The sequence below is a fragment of the Hesperophylax consimilis genome, chromosome 22 (assembly GCF_061612785.1).
Source record: "Hesperophylax consimilis isolate HC1 chromosome 22, BYU_Hcon_1.0, whole genome shotgun sequence".
NCBI lineage: Eukaryota > Metazoa > Arthropoda > Insecta > Trichoptera > Limnephilidae > Hesperophylax > Hesperophylax consimilis.
In genome coordinates, this window is record NC_142857.1 from 17,365,312 (window position 1) to 17,380,284 (window position 14,973).

General features: G+C 33.9%; 1 protein-coding gene across 1 annotated transcript in view; it reads right to left on the minus strand.

The window, feature by feature from the left end:
• Positions 1 to 14,973, minus strand: part of Prestin (solute carrier family 26 member prestin) — a 193,699-nt gene that overhangs the window by 125,152 nt on the left and 53,574 nt on the right. The gene's annotated exons all lie outside the window — the stretch shown is intronic.

Below are 14,973 nucleotides of genomic sequence, written 5' to 3' on the forward strand. Positions count from 1 at the left end.
TCGGTTTTTCCCGTTTAAATTTGGCGTTTGTTTATTCCCCACGTATTATGACTTTTCCCTTCTTAATTATTCTCCTCTGTTATTTTTTTAGAAATATCATTTACCAAATCCTTCAATGCGCATACACCTCCAGTGTATTCAATAAATGCATGTTACCCATAGACATATGAATATTTGTAGACCTGCCCTAAGTGATTAAAAGCGTATTATCCCCACTCCCCATACCGGTTCCATTGGAGCCGGCTGTGCTCGCGTATGGCCTCAAGTGAAATTTGAAAACGTGACGTCATCATTCTTGTGCGAACTATGGTCGAGGCATCATCGGTTCATTTTACGAAATAACACGGCAAAATGTTGACTTGTACTATGAAAACTTGTAAAAATAGATGTGAAAAAGAGAATAAACCCAATTGTCGTATTACATTCCATATATAAGCATTATTTTACTTTATTTTAAGCATATTCACATCGTATAATATGAATCAGTTGTTACTATCACATCGAGAAACGTCTGGACGCGAAACACAAAGCTGGTTGGTTGCTGGGAAGTAAATTATGAACATTTATAAAAGTGTCTTAACTAAATACTTAAACGAAATATTCGACTCTGAAAATAGAACCGAATTTTTTTGCCGAATTTGGACTTCGCAAATTTGTTCATAACGTGGCGAGTAATTTGCGCTCCCATGTAAAAATGTCTATTCATTCAAAAGCAGATTTTACTTTTAAGAAGTAAATGGTGATATTATAATGCGAGATGCCTATTTACTGTCAGATTGATTTATTGACGAATCACAGTCAGCTTCACTCCCTTCGTTCTTCAACAGTTGATTTTACCCCTCGCCATTATCTTCTCGTCTATTAATTCCTATGTCTGTGATGTTACCTGTAGCCTGTAGGAATTTTTAGAGTGCAACTCTTACCCAAAACGACACAGAGTCATGGCAGGTATCTCGTCACAAGATAGAAAAACCAATGTGTGGATAAGGAACAAGAGAAATGTAGTCAAAAATATCATCATAATCTCTACACACGCATGTAACAATGTAACAATAATCGCAGTGACAGCAGTTCGTGTTTACACTTTGCTCTTGCAAAAAAACTAAAAAAAACCTCCGAATTCGTGTGCAAACAGTATTTATATGGAAAATTTAAGTGCCAAAAAAGTTTATTTGATAAAACAGTAATAAAATAATACTATTCTAGCGGATTCTAAACATTTTTATCGAAAGTTTTAAAACAACCTAAGATTGTGTGTTTGTTCTCATTGAAATGTCCATCCCACCGATGCCTGATGAATGCTGCCATCGGCGTAAAAAAAGAATGCTGGATAAGATGACGTCCCCATCACAAAAAAAGGCCTCGGGAATGATTTCTCCAGTGGTTGAAGATGAGGAATCTGACGGAGCATCGGACTATTCCGACGTGTCTGAAAATGATAGTGAAATCCCAGTGTCCTCAGTACAGATACTGAACGACACTGAAGCAAGTCTAAGAGCACTCCAAGATGTCCTTGCTGAAAAGCAGTCAAGAGTCTCAAAGGATCAACAACTGCGGATAAGCGCATATGTATCCGCTGTATTCAGATCAGTTTCACAGCTGTTATTGGAACGAGAGGGTTTCAAAGCTGATCTGGCAACAGTTAATGCCAAATTAATAGTGGCAAAGGGAGAGATCGCGATTGAAAAAGCAGAAAACCAACACAGGTTAGAAAAAATATTGCAGTTGGAGTCAGATCTAGGACCAGTGATGCGTAGAGTAGCCGATGCCACGGAAGCAAGCCTATCGTTTGCCGATATTGTGAAAAATGGCCCACAGAAGATGATACCATCAATCAACCGCTCAGGACTTAACGTTGGGACCCCCAAACCTGCTGTATGCATCTTCCCAAAGCTGGATTCTACAAAAGATAGCGACGATACGAAACAGCTACTAAAAGATACATTACGACCATCAGAACTTGGAATCCGTGTGACGGGTATTAGGAGAATCAGAAACAAAGGCGTTGTAATCCATACTGCAACACAAGAAGATCAGGATAAAATACTGAAAACCCCATGTCTAGCAAACTCGGACACTCTAAGCGCTCGATTACCAACAAAACGGCTTCCAAGGGTGATTTTCTTCAATGTTCCTCGTGACCTAACGGACGAGTGCTTCCTAAAAAATGCCTTAGCAGGAGCCCAGGACAAAGCAGGCCTAGATTTCGCAGTAAAAAGTTGCAAGCTAAGTCACCTTGCTGGCGCTCGAACTGGATCAACTTGCCACCGGGTCTTCGAGGTTCCTGCCCACATTCGTCACGTGCTGGTGGAGCAGGGGAAAGTCTTTGTGGACTGGAATGTGTGCCGTGTTCGTGACTTCATTGGACTTACAGTGTGCTCCAAGTGCCAAATGATCGGACATTCCTTCAAGTTTTGCAAGGACCAGCAAAGATGTGGACACTGCGCAGGCGAAGGTCACGCCCGGATAAACTGCCCAAAAGCCGCCGCCGAGCCTGTCTGCGCCACCTGTACAAGATTTGGGAAGCCCGCTGCACATCCGACTGGAGACAAGGACTCCTGCCCGGCCTACAAGGCTGCCCTTGCCAAGGACTTTGCAACTATTGATTATGGCGTCTAATTACATTGAAGAAGATGACGAGGTAGATTACGAAAATACTCATAATTTCTGTGATTGGCTAAAGTTTCATAGCAACTACAATATGGAAAATATTAATATTGTTCAGTTGAATGTTAGATCGATTTATAAATACTGGGATACTTTGAATGTCTACTTAAATACTTGTTGGAAGCATATTCATGTGTTAATGTTATGTGAAACGGCTATAACACCGAATCTTGTCTGTCTGTATAATATTCCTGGATTTAATTGCTACAACTATTGCCGAACTAAAAAATCTGGAGGAGGTATATTGCTATATGTTCGAAATGAATTCACATTTCAACAGAAAACAATAGAAACAAATCATTTTGAATGTGTGCTTGGCTCTATGACACTTCCAAACAAGAGTATTTTAAACATCATAGCAATATACCGCCCCCCCAACTCTAGCCAACCACAATTTCTTAATGAAATATCTGCCATTCTGCATACTATAAGCCCCAAAGAAAATGTTTTACTTATAGGAGATATTAATCTAGACTTGTTAAATTGTCAAAACCCTATTATTATGGCATATGAAAATATAATGTCGGATAATTATTTAATCAAATGTATTTGTGACGTAACTAGAGAAGCAGTTTTAGCAGGAAAAGTTACTCGTACTTGTTTAGACCACATATTTGTCCGATTTAACAGTGGATGTAAACAAAGCGATTCTCTTTCCTCATGTGTATGTAATAATATTACTATAGCGGATCACTTTTTAACTGCAGTTAATATTAAATATAGTGCAAGGAAAGAAGCCCCAGAACACGGGGAAAGAATTTCGTTTTTATCGCAAAACAAAATCGACAAAAACATTCATAATTTTAAGTGGTACTCCTTGCTTGAGGAACAAGATTGCAATATACTATACACGGTGTCCGGAAACTCGTAGTACAAGCGGGAAACTGGAGAATCTACACCACATGGGGAACCCAAAAAAACATAAAGTTTTTTGATTTGAGCATTTTCAAAAAAAAAAAAAAAAAACCAAAAAAAAAATATTTTTCGGCTATTTTAGGGTTAAATTTTTTTCTGGTGTTTAGGGTTGAATAACAGATGTTTTAACCCTGCAGAGCAGAAATATTTTATGATTACACCGGGTTAAATGAAGGGTGATTTCAAAATAATGCTTCAAATCCGAGTTTCTTCATTTGTTTTACTTTCAAATAGTTTTAATTAGTTGGGTACTTTGATCTTCAGTAATAATTTATAAGAATTTGATTAAAAAAAAAAAAAATTAAAAAAAAAAAAATCAACTTCAAACTCGATTTACTCGATAACGAAAGCTCAAATAAAAAAAAAATATACTACAAAATCGACTCCAAATGTGATGTAGATTCACCAGTTTCCCGCTTGTACTACGAGTTTCCGGACACCCTGTATAGTAAAATTAAAAACAACTTTAAGAATTTGTATGAACAGAGTAAAATCGTTATGAATTATAAACCCAAAAAAAGACCTCTGTCAATAAAACCTTGGATAACTTCTAATATCTTAGAAAACATTAAAAAAAAAGATTCATTGTACAGAAGGTGGAAGAATTTTCCTAGCAATCAATTCTTTGAATTGGAATATAAAACTTTCAGAAATAAGGTGACAAAAGAAATTATTAAATGTAAGTCTACCTTTTTTAACAATAAATTCAAAAATTATTTTGGAAATACAAAAAAAACTTGGGATGAAATAAATAAATTATTAGGACGCAAGTCCAAAAGTAGTTGTGACGAAATAATCTCGAAATATATGTTAAATACGAATAATGAAGAAACCGTAGCAGATAAGTTTGTTGAATATTTTACAAATAGTGTTAACTCTATGATACATAAATGTGATTATTTAGCATCGACCGTCAGGCCGAATGAAGTGCAACATAGTATGTACCTACCCAGAGCTACCTGCCAAGAAATCAATATTATTGTTAGCAAATTAAACAATTCAAAGTCACCAGGGATTGACAACATTCGAATGTTTGACATTAAGACACATATTAATATTTTAGGGCCTGTTATAACACACTTTATCAATTTAATTTTATCGCAAGCAGTAATACCAGATGAACTAAAAAGTAGCATCATTAGGCCAATTTACAAAGGGGGCAAACATACAGATATTCAAAATTATAGGCCAATAAGCATATTGCCAGCCCTAGAAAAAATACTTGAAAAATACATTTCCATAAAACTTAATAAATATCTAGAATCTTTCTCTTTGTTGGATCCCAACCAATATGGATTTCAAAAGAAAAAAAGTACGGAAATGCTGCTTCAGGAATTTTCAAATCACATAAATTATGAATTAAATCTAAAAAAACAAGTTTTGGTTTTATTCATAGATAACTCTAAGGCATTTGATACCATTGATACAAATAAACTATTAGAAACACTGGAGGCAATAGGAATTAGAGGAAAGCTGCTAGTTTTATTAAAAAATTTACTAACTGATCGACAAATAAGAGTAAAAATTCTTAAAAAATTTAGCAAAAGAAAATATATCTCAACAGGTGTTGCACAGGGGTCAATTCTAGGGCCAACCCTTTATATTATTTATGTCTCAATTATGAGAAAATTGTTTTCATTTGTTAAACATTTTGTATATGCAGACGATACGGCGCTCGTAATATCGCACGAAGATCTGGTTACTGCAATGAACCTTATGCAACATGATTTTATTGCCCTACTGAAATGGTCGCATGATGCAGGCCTCTTTATAAACGCCAAAAAAACTAAAATTATGCACATCAGATCTCCACACGCCAGATGTAATGTAATTCCTTCATTATATACACACACATTTGACTGCATACATAAAAATGTTGCACAGCCCTGTTCATGTGAAACCATTGATTTTGTCAAAAGTTATGTATATTTGGGTGTTACTATTGACTGCTACATGAAATGGGATGTACAAATTGCTAATGTTTGTAAACGTCTACGAGCTATTGTGGGTAGGATTTATAAAATAAAATATTTCGTGCCTATAAGTACTTTAAAGTTAATCTACTTATCTCTGGCTGAATCCACTATACGTTATGGAATTACTTCTTGGGGACATTCTTGTAAAACTAATATAAGCTATATACAAACATTACAAAACTCCATTATAAAATTGTTAATCCATAAATATGACAATCAACACAGAAGTAACATTAAATTAATATACAAGTCTCTGAATATTTTACCTGTCAGAGGATTATTGTTTTATAATATTGTAAGTCAACATGTTATATTGTCTGATTCATTGTATAGGGAAAGAGTTTGCCATAAACATAACACAAGATTCACTCAAAATGAAGGACTGGTAGTTCCGAAATGTACTAATAAATATGGTGAAAGAACTTTAAACTATATAGTACCCAAAATGTTTAACTTATTACCAATGACAATTAAAAATAATAACATGTATACTGCCAATGTTAAATATAATCTAAGGAAATGGTTATTGGATAATAATGATCTATACTGATGCCCCTGAAATGGAATTCATATTCTTAGAAAATGGAAAAACAATTATTTTATAATACCTGACTACCTACCTCTATTTATGAAACTATTGATGTACTTGTTGATAATACTAATTTGTTCATACATTTATTTTTACTTGCTTATTTTATAAGGCTTTTATGTTTTATGTTGATAATACTAATTTGTTCATACATTTATTTTTACTTGCTTATTATATAAGGCTTTTATGCTGCTATTTAAACTTTTCTGCAATGTAACCAATTTATGTAATTATGTACCGTTCAAATTGTATCTTATGAGTGTATAAATGTTGTCTCTATGTCCCTGCTGACAAACTACACAAGTAGTTTAGCGGGTTTAAATGTGAATAAATAAAAAAAAAAAAAAAATAATGTATCATGATAACAGAGGACTGTTGGATGGCGTTTTTGTTTGGGAAAAAGAAAATTGTGGTTTTCCACAGTTAAGAGAGGCTGACGACCTAAAACCCGACGGATTCGAATAGGTGAGACTCGTCAAGAATCACCATAACTGAATATATTTGAGGGAAACCAATGTTCAAAGCTGGACAGCGGAAAGCTTGTGAAAAGAGACTAACCTTTTCAGCATTGCTTGATACTATTGTGTGCTCAGGACAAAAGTTATGGAAAGATATAATATAGCGCTGAAGCTGCTCACGATCGTGCAGTTATGTTTTCTAAAAGACGGGAGACGGGTAATTTATTTAATAATTTTCCTGCTCCCACAGGAATCCAAAGATAAGCCAGTATAGACGATAATACAAGATTTAAAAGGACAACTATATCAGGGCTGAAAGGATTAATTTTTAATTTTTTTTAAGAAAGACATACATTCCCGGGTTACGAATAACCTGACAATATTTGAAAAACTCCTACTACCACTACAGTAAGCGGAAAATGTTGCCTGTGTTGTGATGGAGGACTAGTCAGCCTAGGAATTAAACACACGACGCCTGGGTAGGACCCAAACGCGATGTCAACTCAGCCACTGACCGGTCATTGAACCAAAGGCAGATGCATAAATAATCCACTCACGGCAGATGTGTAATAAACTAACGACCTTGATTTGATATTGTTAATTTTGTTATTGAAAGTAGAAAAAATCAGATGTTTTTTAAGTGGAACGATTAGTGATGTGGAGTGTCATCTATTGTCAGAAAGACAAACTAAATTAGCATTGGCATCAACCATTTATTGTTTGGTGTCGTTATAATAGCCGGTAATATAGTTTGACTCATATTAAATAGAGGGATTAATAATTTTATAAAGTAAAATTATTTTATTTAAGAAATAAGAATTGAAATTGTTTTACTTATTTCTATTGTGTTCATAACTCCGGTTCAATAAACTTTAGAACTCGGATTTGCTTTGAATTTAAGTGTCATTTATTAAATTGGAACTGTTTGTTTGAACAAATTCACACGAGAGATATAATATGTACCTTATGATACAACACTTTTTCAAAATTGGAATTATAATGTACCGTTATTTTCACGGGTAAATATGTAAAATTTGAAATATCGCATGCAGTGAATGCATTCCCATAAAACAACGAATTGGACGTTTTTGAAGTTTAAAATATGTCAGTTTTACAATACAACCATCTGAAAATATGTAATAAACGCAATAAAATAATATTTTTAGTAGTTCTTTAAAAAAATATCAATTTATTTATCTAAAAACGCACGCTACTTTTTACTTTTTTGTAATTTTTATTTTTATTTATTTATTAATCTTAAGTTAGCTCACATCTTCGTGTGTGCTAATAGTTTTATAAACATATAAACATGTACATTGTTTGGCAAACATAATCTTTCTTTAAATATTTCAATAAAGTCACAAAAAAAAGAATAATAACATTAATAATTGAGATAGACATATTTTCTTAATTCATTTTTGAACTTATTAATATTTTCTATCACAGCAATTTCCTTCGGGATTTTGTTATAGAGTTGAACCTGCTATTTGCTGTTGCCTTTTTAAAATCTTAAAAACTTTAGACATTAATGACACCAATAGCTTCTTCCGGGTACTCCACGCAACGAACGCCAGCCATTCCCAACTAGCAAGTAAATAATTGAGCAGTCGAAAGGGCAAGAATCAATTGACCACAATAATGTATTGGGGATTTTCTCACCACATCAATTTTCAAGTATTTATTACCTTACTTGCTAGTTGGGAACTGCTCGTGTGCGTTGTGCGGAGTTTCTACGAATCTAGCAAAATGTTTTTGCTAATTTGATTTTGGTACCAGAAAGTTTTCCAAAAAGGTCCTTATTTGAATGCTATGAATACCTATGTCAGGTGGTCTAGTAGATTAATGAAATTATGGCATTTTTAATTTACACGGATGAATGAATATGAAAATGAATATTTCTAATTTATTAAGAATTTCTTCAGATTATTGATAATCTGGTTAAAAACGGGATTACAGGACATTTTATGATAAAATTAGTTTTTTTTTTGTGAAATAATACTATCATCGTAGTTTATTTAGTATAATCATGCGAAAGTTGTATTACTACTAACTTTTCTTAGTAAGTAGTCTTTACTTGTTTTATAATATTTTGTAATTCCTTACAATGTTTATTTATTTTTATATTTCTTTGTCATTTATAAATATATTGTGCAGGTACAAAAATACTAAATCAATGACCAAAGTTAATGGAACTTTATTGGTGTAGAACATATGAATAATTACTGTTTATGCTTAAATGCACGACTGTTTGTTTCCTAAATAAAATAAAACAACTTTTAGTAAATTCCTAATATATCTGAACACGTGTTCATGCACCTGCATTTGCCTTGATAATATATAATGACGATATGCGAAAATATTAGGAATCTTAAAAACGCGTGTTCCGACATAACTAACTAACCATCACGCCGTTTCCCCGCAGGGGTAGGCAGAGAGGACGGACCGCCAAACAACTCTTGGCACACACTCCTTGCCTCATTGACATTCATACATCGTCTTATACATACTCTTCTATAATTCTGACTCTTGACATTGCCCGACTCGAGTTTCTGATTCACTTGATCGTGCCAGGTCTTCCTCGGGCGTCCCCTCACTTCTGCTACCATTCGCATTTGCATCGTATATCCTCCTTACACTCCTTTCTTCGCTCATTCGCTCTTCATGCCCAAACCATCTAAGCGTCCCTTTCTTAATCTTACTCATTACGCTTACATCAGCCTTGCACTCTTTGCGGATCTCCACATTCCTCACACGATTATACATGGTTTTATCACACATACGCCTCAGGGATCTCATTTCAACAGCATTAAATATACTTTCATCCTTTCTCTGTCAGTTCCATGCCTCACTTCCATACATCAGGGTAGGTACTAGCACTCCGTTGTGGACTGCTAACTTCGCTTCTTTGGACAATTGCGTTCAGTCCTCCATTAATGGAGTTACCTGCATTTACCCTTCTTTCAATATCTCTGTCAGCCTTCCCATCTCTCGTAAACATGCTTCCTAAATACACAAACTCATCCACCTGTTCCAAGTATTCCTCATTCACAACTATATGTATTGCACACTGTTTTCGTACTCTCTCTTTCAAACACCTTCGAGTTACTTTAGACTTACTTATATTCATACCATGATAATATATTCGTATTTTACTAAACGTTTAACAGGAAACACATTAAATCATTCGTTAAGGCCCTGCAATCCCGTTTTTAACCGGATTAACAATAATTTGAAGAGAATGTTAATAAACTACTCATTTTTCTCTGTGCACTTTTATCATTAAGCCCCGGATATATTTTCATCAATTGTTAATTGATTATACCTTTATTTTCATCAATTATAATTGGTTGTTTATCTAATCTAGTATATATTATAAAAAGAAACCGTGTTTCCGTATCCGCCTAATTTTATTCACAACCAGCCACTGCCACCCACTGGTAGTTATGACGGTAGATAGCTTTGGTCTCACATCGAAAGTAAGAGAGTTTGATGGGGGTGGCTGAACGTGGGTGGCGAAATTATGCTTTGTTATGGGAAGGCCGCGAATGCTTCAGATTATTTCAGAATGAAGTTCATGAAAGTTCTCGAATGCTTTAGAAGGTTCTGGAAGGAGAAAGGTCAAGAAGGTTCTAAAAGGTTCTAAACTGAGTGGCGGAATGTGTCGGTGAGTCTAGAAGGTTCCGGAAAGTTTGTGAATGCTCTTGAAAGTTCTGGTAGGAGACACTGCAACGCGTGGCGGGGTACAGCTAGTTGATTGCATTAAGGCGATGCACTACGTCGTGTAATAGTTTAAATTGAGCCGCTATCAATAACAACCCTTACGTAGATGGCGATAAGGTTTAAATTCCCGCTTAACACCATCCGCCTGTTTTGATTTATGCAAGAAAAAAACATGGCCAAAAAGTGCCTTTTATTTTTTTTTGTGGATGTTCATGCATAAATATTAAAAAAAAATTTCGATCATTTTATAAATAACTTAATTTTCCACATTATACAATAAAATCATTACTGAAAATGGGTTCGTAAGTAGGAGATTTTGAACTTTACAGCAGTTTTCATAGGCCTTATACATTATTTTTTTCTGGGCTTATAAAAAGACATATCTAAAAAATACTCGATTATTTCAAAGGCCAAGATGTATTCTACTCGCAGTATTTAATTCAAGCATCTGAAACATTTCTAGGCGACCAAATTTTCAAACCAAAAACACGTGATTTTGCATTACTACGTATGGTATCGCCTTAAAAGTTATAAGTTTTTGTAATAAAATATTATTTTCGAAATGCACAATTGTAATTATTGGGATCGACCTAATTTTTCTCCACGATCGATCGATTAGGAACCCTTTATGGTGCCGACAGACGTAGCTATAAAAGATCAAAAGATATTTGGCTTGGCGTATTTCGGCATATCGCTCGCCGTACATTTCCAATTGAAATGTATGGCGAGCGATATGCCGAAATACGCCAAGCCAAATAACTTTTGATCTTTTATAGCTACGTCTGTCGGCCCCCTTACCGTTGTGTTTAAAATTCGTATTAATTGACGATAAAAAATAAATAATACTGTTTTATCAAAAATAAACACCTGCTTGTTTGTTTAATTTTTTATTGACAATCGAGTAAATTGTAACTTATGTATCACAAGTTTCCGCACCGGTTGGCGGGAAAAACATTAAAATTCCCTTTCGTAATCCATTCATTGTATTGCACAGAATGAATGGAAGGCTAGATTGAACATAATACATAATAGTAACATTAGAAAATGGCAATGCTGGTTTGTTTGCGTTGGTGTTTTGAAGCGTGGGCTCATTGAAATTTGCAGAAAATCTCAATTTTGAGGTTATAAATTATTAGTTTATCGCTTACATACCCACACAAGCGTGCTGTAATATTTTAAACTTACCCCAGCGCACACACACAGAATTCCCAGACGGATCTGCTCGGCCCCTTTCGGCGCAGAATTAAATACGGATTTGCTCTGCAGATCTGTCCGCCAGCCGATCCACCGACGGTAACAAACACATTCGGATATTCGAGATAGTGATGGTATGTGTAAGGAAATTTTATTACATTTTTAGGGAAAATAGAAAAAACACGACATCTTTTGAACAAGTTTTCAGGTATCGTGATAATACATTCGTATTTTACTAAACGTTTAACGGGAAACCTATAAATTCATTCGTTAAGGGCATATTCTTATGTTTTTAACCGGATTATGAATAATTTGAATAAATTCTTAATAAATTAGCCGGATTGTCAATCAGATGGACCGCCCTCATTTTTTGTAAAGTATAATTTATTTGGTTATAAAATTTAACATTTTTTTATCTAGTATACAGGGTGTATCGGCAAGTACCCGACAAACTTTAACCAGCTATTCCTCAGCACATTTGGAGTAAAACATGTTATGGGCGATTTGCTGTCCGGTAACATTTTTTTTCCATTAAAAACAAAACATAAATAAAAAATCCACACTCCGTCACTGTCATTTGCATTGTATCTCGTGTTCAGCGGCTGTTATTAGCAAGTGTGTCAAAAAGTGTCCTCGCTCTTTCGTACACACTAAATAATAATAGTTAAAAATGAGACGAATGGTGCCGTGCCATTTCGTTGTGATTGTAAAAGCGCGCCAACGTAGGTACGTACGTACATTATTCAACGAAACTCGAACAAAATATTGCCAGATGGGTTTTCAAACTTTGACAAAGGATAAAACATTGGTGACATGTGGTGAAAATATGAATAGTAAATTTTTTATTAGAAAAAAATGTTACCGGACAGCAAAGTGCCCATAACATTTTTTACTCCAAATGTGCTAAGGAATAGCTGGTTAAAGTTTGTCGGGTACGTGTCGATACACCTTGTATACTTATTTTAATACTACTGCAATAATTATCTACGCAATAATATTTGAAAATTGAGACAACGCACGGAATTTTATCAGGTTTGGTGTGGCTCCAGAGTTTACTCCCAAAGTCAATTGTTGGACGTACTTGAGATTTATATAGGGTTAGCAGTTGGTCAATATTGAAGAAACTGCTAGCCCTGTACAAGTGATTTGAAGCCCTCGTTTTGTTTTAACCATTCAAGCCTCGGAGGGTTATTACTAATCTCCAGAATTTGGCTGAATTTAAACGGGCTTTAAAAACAAAATTATTTAAAAAAAGGGCCGGCAAACCTGTATGTAACCAGGTTACGACAAATTTTAAGAGACTCCTAATAAATCAACAATTATACTATTTTTTCTCCGGGCACTGACGGAATTACGCGAGAAAAAATACACCTACCTACTAGAAATACACACTTCAAAAAACCTAACCTAACCTAATTTTTTCACAATGTGAATATTGTACGTAGCCCTTTTAATAGAATAAAAAAATATTAGCAACGAACTCTTGCGTTGTATTTCATGTTTTTTTTATCTTTTCAAAGGCAGTGTTTTCGTTATATTTCTGACATCACGAATGTTCACATGAGAGGAAGAGAGATATCTAACTTTTCGTAACAGGGTCGCTCTCGTCTATTGGTCTTCTCGGTCTCATGGGATTACGGCAGCGTTTTGGGGCAAGTAAGGTCTCCCGTGATAAATGGTTTAAATTTATTTAAATAACTGATTTTTGACGCGTGTAATCCCAGTAGGTATAGTTTAAGTAGGCGTAGTTCTCTCCATGATTAAATCTCCCGTGTGTAATTGTGACAGTGCAATATTGGCATGTGCAATTCATGTGTAATTTCGACCAGACACCGGAATCTCGTAATAAATGTAATATATATAAACTGTAGTTTTGTTAAAAAAAAAACACAAAGCCACACCGGGACAAGTAAGGATAGAATGGCCAACCTAATGATTCCAGAGATAGCCTCATTTTTAATGTCAGTGCCATACAAATTTTTCTTAAAAAAATGATAACTCCTTCATTTGTACACGCAATTGCTTCATACGAAATTTTATAGCATAGTAATGATCAGCAGAATCCATTTCTAGCCAAAAGAAATACCCTTGAAAATTCTAGTCTCTATGTCTATGAAAGGCGATTTTCAGCCCACTGTGGGCCGGGTCTACGATTCGGACTTTTTAAAAAAACATTAAAAAGCTGATGTTAACCCCTTAATACACTTTTTTCGAACTTTAAAAATTCCAACATCGAACTCGATTTACAAAACGACAGCACAAATCAAGAAAAGATAAAAATGTGATGTAGATTAATCGGTTTCCCTCTTGTACTACGAGTTTCCCGACACTGTATTTATATATATTTTTTCATATATACGGCATAACGTTGCCATCAACAAAAGTAAGAATAGTGAAAGTACAAAAACTCAAACAAAACTATTAAGTAACAAGCATAAAATGTAAAAGTTCAACAACTCAAAAAAGGTATAAAGTAACAAGTATAAAATGTAAAAGTACAACAACTCAAATAAAAGTATAAATTAACAAGTATAAAATGTAAAACTACAACAACTGAAAGAAAAGTATAAAATTTAATAGTGCAACAACTCGAAGAAAAGTATAAAGTAACAATTATAAAATGTAAATGTATAACAACTCAAAGAAAAATATAGAATGTAAAAGTACAACAACTCAAAGAAAAGTATAAAGTAACAAGTATAAAATAATAAAATATCTAAAAGTATAAAATGTACAAAAAATATTATTTATTTAAAAAGGTTTTAAAAAGTGAGTATTGCTAAGTATGAGCAATGAAGAAGAAAATAATTAACACGAGAAGAAAATCTTAGATAAATATAACTATTCATTGAAAAAGTTCAATATCAAGTTTCCACTTGTGAAATTTTCATTTTCTATCACTCTTTTTGTGCCAGGCGTGTTGATTGTCCCATATATTAGCCCATTTATGTTCTAGATTAATTCTATCTAGATATATATGTAGATAGAAAACCATTGATTTTAAATGAATTCTATTCAAGTTATGTTATTGTTTTACAGTGCTCGGATAATAAAAGAATTTGAATATTAACTTTGAAATTTTATAAAATGTACAATTCTGTTAACAAACCCGTCCTAAGAGTACTAAAATGATATATTTTTCAATTTATGAAGTTCCTACTCTTCCACCTTTCATAATAAATTTTTCATGTCTTAAAGTAAATTAAAATATTTCATTCCAGACGTTTTTACCACAAATCTGAACATTTTCATAGCCCGTGACATCTGTAAATACCCCTGGAGATCTTTCTTATATATATTAAGGTAAATACAAATACAAGATTTCGTATATTTTATAACGCCTCGTTATCTGTGTTAGTACAGTAATATTTATTTAGTAGGTAGGTACTTTTTAATGTCATTATTTTATATGTCAAAGCGTCACTTTCGTGATATTTCATAAAAAGGCAATAAA